We start from the raw sequence: 7,566 nt of genomic DNA, 5'->3' as shown, positions 1-7,566 counted from the left end.
TCATGCGAAGAGTTGACTCATTGGAAAAGACTCTGATGCTGGGAGGGATTGGGGGCAGGAGGAGAAGGGGATGACAGAGGATGAGATGGCTGGATGGCATCACTGACTCGATGGACGTGAGTCTGAGTGAACTCCGGGAGTTGGTGATGGACAGGGAGGCCTGGCGTGCTGCGATTCATGGGGTTGCAAAGAGTCGGACACGACTGAGCGATTGATCTTGATCTTGATCTTGAACCAGAGGGCTTCCTAGATGGCGCTAGTGGTAAAGAACCTGCCTGCCAAGGAAGGAGAGTTAATTGATGTGGGTTCAATCCCTCGGTCGGGAAGATTCCCTGGAGGAGAGCATGGCAATCCACTCCAGTATTCTGGCCTGAAGAACCCCACGGGCAGAGGAGCTTGGCAAGCTACAGTCCATAGGGTCGGAAAGAGTCAGGTATGACTGAAGCAACTTAGCACGCATGTATACCTTATATAGATCTATGTTTAGAAATTAGGTGAGCTGCTAGTCACGTGTAGCTATTAAGTGCTTGAAATGTGGCTGGTCTGAAGAGTGCTTTACATATAAAATATGCACTGTATCCTGAAGACAGTACAAAAAGGAAGTGATATAATTCATATTTTCATATTGACTACACATTGAGATAATATTTTGGATATATTGGGTTAAATAAAATATATTGTTGAATTAACTTCACCTGTTTCTTTTTACTTTTTTTAATATGCCTGATGGAAAAATTCAAATTACAAGTGTCTCCCATGTGTGACTTACATTAGTTTCCTACTGGGCAGAGCTGTTCTAGATTGTTGCTTCTCTGCAATAAGTTAAGGATTAAGGAAAATATATTTCACTCTAGGTATTTGAGTCAGAGAGGGATTTGACACAGGGAATTAGGAGCTTACAAAGCTAAGACTGGAGGAATAAAAATCAACAGCAGGGAAGTGGATGTGGGGGATGGGTTTTCTTGGTTTTCAGATTTATTGCCGACTTTCAGAGGATCAGGGGGTACCACTTAGGGCAAAGACCAGAAAGCTGCAAGAAAATGCTAACGGTCCCAGCTGCCCCACAACACCCAGGTAGGTGGTTGCTAAGAGCTTCACTGGTTTCTGCAAAAACTCACATCTGACAAAACCCATGTGTCCACTCTGGAGAAAGGAGACTAGGTCCTCTTGCCTCCCTTCTGCCTCCCAAATCTCCTACAAACACACGTTGTTGGCAGAATTCACATTGCATCCAGGAGCCCATATGCCATGGAGTTCCCAACCTCCCAACCCTGTAATACACCGGAGAACCAGAAAGAAGTGAATACAGATTTCTCAAAATAAACAGACAAAAAACAAAACAGCCTCATTCTCCAAGTGGCACCCTTGACCACCTCTGCACTGAAGTCAGGTGGCCTCCTGAAGGCACTGCCCAGCAACTTCTATGTCGACCTGAGCCAGGACCAAGACCAGCCCTTCCGGGGTGACAGTGAAGAACAGGGAAAATTACTGAGGAAAAACTGCACGTTGTATGTAAGGAATCTTTCCTTTCACACAGCTGAAGAACAAACCTACGAGCTCTTCAGCAAAAGTGGTGGCATAAAGAAAATCATCTTGGGCCTGGATAAAATGAAGAAGACAGCATGTGGGTTCTGCTTTGTGCGATACGATTCAAGAGCAGTTGCAGAAAATGCCACGCAGTACATTAATGGAACTTACTTGGTTGATCGATCACTAGCACAGACTGGGATGCAGGCTTTAAGGAGGGCAGGCAGTATGACCGTGGGAGTTCTGGGAGCCAGGAACGAGATGAGTAGCCTTAGGACTATGATGCTGGGAGGGGCGGCTATGGAAAACCAGCCCCAAACCAGTGGGTGGTGAGAACTCCATCATAAAAACTTGCACTCCTTTGGTCTGTTGAATTTGACCTGTGTTACAGGATCTGCACGTCTGCCCATTTTTCACCAAGCTTTAATCAATGTCTCTACTGAGCCGGAAGCCCCTTCTTGGTTTTCCTCTGAAAAATTATTAAAGAACAGGATCCAAAAGAAAGAAAAACAGCCTCCTATTCAGCACAATACTTTAGGAGACTCATGTTCGCTGTGTTGGGGTCCAGCATGGTGCCTGGCGCAAAATAGCTGTTCAATAAACATTGAAAAAATTGTGTTTGTGTTACAATTTTGCTATTGTAGATAATGCTGCAATGGACATTCACATGTATAACTCTTCCTATTGTGGTTTTTTTTTTAGTTAATTAATTCGGTTTTGGCTGCACTGGGTCTTCATCGCTGCGTGGGGGCCTTTCCCTAGCTGCAGCGAGCAGGGGCTGCCTTCCAGGGTGGCACGCACGCGTCTTCTCTTGCTGTGGAGCACAGTCTCAGTAGACTCGAGGCACGTGGGATCTTCCCAGACCAGGGATTGAACCTGTGTCCCCAGGATTGGCAGGTGAACTGGACAACCAGGGAAGCCCTCTTCCTGCTTTTATTGATGTATTGCTATGATATATTTTCTAAGGATAGACATTCAGGAGTGGCCTTGCTGAGAATTGTTTAGTTTTGTCATTTTGCTTTCCAAAATTTGCACCAATCTAGTGATATACATATTATATGCCCAATAATGCTATAAGGAGGGTGGCTTTTTATGGCAATGTCACCAACCTAGTGTGTTGATATTTTTTGCAGATATTTGCTCTAATTAGGATGTATAATGTGTTGCTAATTTTCCTTGGCTTGGATACTGGTGAGACAGGTAGCAAAAAGGTTACGGATGGGGCTGACTTGGACGCAGGTCAAGATTTCTCTCATCATTGAAAGCCTCTAGCTGCCAAGAACTTAGCCCAATTTAAGTCTTTCCCACTGTTTTATGTGTCCTCCCTTTAAGATTAACTAAAAAAAAGTGGCAAACTTTGAATCATTGAATTCTTCCCTTCTCCCAGTGAGAGTTAAGGATAATTACACAGACACTTAATGTTTGTCTCAGAGAAGGAAATATGAAATGGTACTAGCTAAATGAGCCTTTTATTTTCTTTCCTGCATCTTGCTGTGTTTCATGATGGAGACCCACATGGTGATGGCTTATGTGTTTATGAATTACATTCTAAGAACAAATACACTCCTTATTTCTCAGTAAGGGGAAGATGATCTGAAAGATACAAAGATGATACAGAATTGGACCAGAGAAGGGTTTGGGGTTCCTTACTGGTAAAGGGAGATAAGTAACAGATGATATCTCATAGGGTTATCTGGTGGATCAAACAATTTAATCCACAGAAAGTGTTTTCAGTGTGCCTGACACACAGCAAGTGCTGGGTAGGTGGTGCCTGTTTTTGGAACATGAGGCAATGCATGTTCCTTAGCCTGAGCCCTAATCCTTTCAGCCCTTTTGCATCTTTTTTTTTTTTATAAAGTCAGTAGCCAAATGAAGAGCCTGTTGGCCCTTAGCTGGGAAATGCAATTATCTGTAAAAGACCTGTGGCCGTTTTAGGATTTATGAGCAGTAACACATGTGCAAGGTGCCTAGAATTACAATGTGTTGAGTCAAAGAATGGCTGAGCTGGCAAGAGTTTTTGACACCTTTTGTGAAATCATTTTATAGTTGAAGTAACGGAGGCCCATGAAAGTGAAGTGAAAGACCCAGGATATTTTAGCCAGTCAAGAGCAGACCTCAGAGTAGGAGCTCAGTGTTCAGATGTGCAGACAGTAGCTTGCCTGTTCCTCGAGGGCACCATACCCAACACGAGGCCAATGACACGAGTGTGAGCCAGTGCGGGGTGGAGAAGGGACGTTGTCCCTGGCATTTTCCTTCCCCCAGATGGGGAGAGAGGCTGTTTGCTAGAGATCCAGTTTCCTTGAAACAGTGATTCCCAGTTAAAAAAATATATATATATTGAACTATAATTGATTTATAATGTTTTAGGCGTACAGCAGACTGATTCAGTTATACATACATATTTTTTTCAGATTTTTTTCCATTATAGGTTATTACAAGATATTGAATATAGTTCTCTGTGCTACACAGTAGAACTTTGTTTTCTATCTGTTATGTAAGTGTGCATCTGTTAATCGCAAATTCTCAACTTATTCCTCTTCCCTCTGCCCCTCTTTGGTAATCGTAAGTTTGTGTCCCATGTCTGTGAATGTATCTCTGTTTGTAAATAAGCCCATGTGTGTCATATTTCAGACCCCACATACAAGTGATACCAGAGGATATTTGTCTCTTTCTGTTGGATCCACTTAGTATGATAGTCTCTAGGTCCATCCCTATTGCTGTGCATGGCATTGTTTAATTGTCTTTATGGCTGAGTAGTATTCCATTGTACAAATATGCCACATCTTCTTTATCTATTTATCTGTCAGTGGACATTCAGGCTGCCTCCACGTTAGCTACTGTAAATAGTGCTTCTCTGAAAATTAGGGTCACGTATCTTTTTGATTTAGAGTTTTCATCTTTTTCTTTTTTGGATATATGCCCAGGAGTGGAATTACTGAATTGTACGGTAACTCTATTTTTATTTTTTAATTTTATTTACCCATTTACTTATTTATTTATTTTTATTATTTTGGCTCCTCTGGGTCTTCATGGCTGTGCATGGGCCTTCTCTGGTCGCAGTGAGAGGGGCTGCTCCTGGCTGGGGTGCTGGGCTCCTCCTGTTACGGGGTGCAGGCTCCAGGATGCACAGGCTCAGCAGTCATGGTGCACGGGCTGCTGCCTCTCGGCATGTGCAATCTTCCCAGGGCAGGGATCAAACCCATGTCCCTGGCGTGGGTGGGCAGATTCTTAACCACTGGACCACCTAGGAAGTTCTTTTTTAATTTTATTAAAATAATTTTTTTTTTTTTTAATCACATCATGCTGCTTGTGGGATCTTAGTTCCCTCACCAGCAACTGAATCCCTGACCCCTGCAGTGAAAGCTCGGTGTCCTAACCACTGCACTACCAGAGAATTCCCTGTTTTTATTTTCTTTTTTTAGGGAGTAGAGATTCCCAATCTTTTTGAGAGTGAGGAATACTTTCTATTAATAACATCAATAAGTTTCAGTCCCCCACTTCCAGGATGATACAGATTCTGCAGACTATGTATAGATATCCAATGTTAGAGAAAATGTAAAATAATACCAGCTACTGTATACAGACCAGCACTTTATAAAGGAGATGCTTATGCATTCAAAAAGCAGTTGTACCTATATTATTAATTCAGACTTCAAATAATGTCTGGCTGGCATTTAGATTCATGAACAGTTTGCAATAACTCATCACTTTGCTAGATGCCTTTCATGTCCACTGCCATTGGGGGAGGGGGTTGTTGCTGTTTTCCCTTATTTTCTGAGCATTCCAAAAGGAAGATGCTAATACAGAGATAATACAATAAAAATAAAAAGGATCAGCAAGCTAAATCCCTCTGGTCCTCTCTCTGAAATGGTCCAAGGAGAAGCTCTCAGCCAAAAGGAATGAGGATTAAGTAGCTAAAACACACACACAAAGCTCTTTCTTGTTCTTTCATATAAATGCAATGGTAAATCGATATCCACTTGGGAATGCTGGCTCCGATAGTCTGAAAGCCAGAGTATTTGGGGGCAGTTAGGGTTCATTAACTGCAGTCAAAAACACAGAGTGACAGTCAAAGCTGAAGCTTAGGCAGCCAGACTTGTGTGTTTTCTAAGGTTGGATAATATGCATATGACAGAAGGAATTCAAATGACAGAGTCCTGCCTACCCCACGGCAGAGCTGGGAAACGTGGGGAGAGAAGGAGTTTCCAGCAGAAGGTTCTGAAGGGCAGGGACCTCTTTGGAGCAGTTTTGGGGCAGATCTGGGCAGATGCAGAGGCACATGGGGCAGACGGGGAGCCCCAGTGCTGCTGGTTCCTGAGTCTTCGTGGCTGCATTCTGAGAGAAGCTGGGGGGAGAGACTTCTGGAAACAGTGGCATGGGCATCGGTGGCTCCTTTCTATGAAATGTGCATAAAACTGGAAAAATTGTCCAGAACTATTTCAAAGCACTGTAAATTGACCGAAAGCACACGACAAATTGAAAAGCTTTTACTCTTGAAAACCTGCTGGAGTTTTGGGGGAGCACAGCAGGAGACTGTGGGCTCCTGGCCCGGGGCTCCTGTGGTCCTTCTGCCAGCCAGACTGGCCAGAGCACTGTGCTTTTCAAAGTGCGGGGCCAGTCATGAAATGGGCAATTTTCTTGCAGGAAGGACAGACTCCATTTGGTGTCCGTGTGCGTGCGTGCGTGTGTGTGTGTGTGTGTGTGTATGTGAGCATGTGTGTGAACCTGTGTTTTTGCTGGTTGAAAGTGGAGGACTTTAATGGGAATGAATGAGGAAAACCTGAGATTTTGCCAACCCCAAATTGAGCTCTTGGTTGGAGTGAGTGGCAGCCCTGCCAGAGATTTCACTGGGGAAGTCCTGGAGATGAAAGAGTGCTACAGAGAAGTTCAGAGACTTCTCCATGTGTTCCTGGACTGGGCCATTATGCAGGCACGGAGGAGATCCAGGAGAGGGAACACTGAACATCAAGGAGAACTGAGATCTGACTGTAATTCCAATTTGTTTCTCAGCCCCACACAGATCTAACTGGTAGAGGGATGGACATGGCCAGGTGACTCCTGGTTCAGCGCTCACCTCACTGCCCCCCACACTGGAGGCCCTAGAGAATCTCGAGGCCATGATGCGACACTGGCTGTCAGTTATAGCTGCTTATTGGCTTGGGTTAGCAAGGCTGTGGTCCATGTGATGAGATCAGTTAGTTTTCTGTGATTGTGGTTTTCAGTCTGTTTGCCCTCTGATGGAGAAGGATAAGAGGCTTATAGAAGGTTCCTGATGGGAGAGACTGACTAAGGGGGAAACTGGGTCTTGTTCTGATGGGAGAGGCCATGCTCAGTAAACCTCTAATCAAATTTTCTGTTGATGGGCGGGGCTGTGTTCCCTCCCTTCTGTTTGACCTGAGGCCAAGGTGGAGGTAATGAAGATAATGGCGACCTCCTTCAAAAGGTCCTGTAGGGAAAACCACTAAACCATTCAGGTTTGACCTGAATCAAATCCCTTACCATTATACAGTGGAAGTGACAAATAGATTCAAGGGATTAGATCTGATAGACAGAGTGCCCGAAGAACTGTGGATGGAGGTTCATGACATTGTACAGAGGCAGTGATCAAGACCATCCCCAAGAAAAAGAAATGCAAAAAGCCAAAATGGTTGTCTGAGGAGGCCTTATAAATAGCTGAGAAAAGAAGAGATGCTAAAGGCAAAGGAGAAAAGGAAAGATATATCCGTCTGAATGCAGAGTTCCAAAGAATAGCAAGGAGAGATAAGAAAGCCTTCCTCAGTGATCATTGCAAAGAAATAGAGGAAAATAATAGAATGGGAAAGACTAGAGATCTCTTCAAGAAAATTAGAGATCCCAAGGGAACATTTCATGCAAAGATGGGCTCAATAAAGGACAGAAACTGTATGGACCTAACAGAAGCAGAAGATATTAAGAAGAGGTGGCAAGGATACACAGAAGAACTATACAAAAAAGATCTTCACGACCTAGATAGTCACCATGGTGTGATCACTCACCTAGAGCCAGATATCCTGGAATGTG

The 7,566-nt window shown here is 43.9% G+C and overlaps 1 pseudogene; it reads left to right on the top strand.

Annotated features, from left to right (window-relative positions):
* Window positions 1–1,954, top strand: part of LOC104993078 — a 3,834-nt pseudogene extending 1,880 nt beyond the window's left edge.
* Window positions 1,955–7,566: the final 5,612 nt, after the last annotated feature.

This window comes from Bison bison, unplaced genomic scaffold (genome assembly GCF_000754665.1).
Source record: "Bison bison bison isolate TAMUID 2011002044 unplaced genomic scaffold, Bison_UMD1.0 scf7180017864232, whole genome shotgun sequence".
NCBI classification, from domain to species: Eukaryota; Metazoa; Chordata; class Mammalia; order Artiodactyla; family Bovidae; genus Bison; species Bison bison.
The sequence above is the reverse complement of the archived record's forward strand: the minus strand, read 5'-3'. Positions and strand labels throughout refer to the sequence as shown.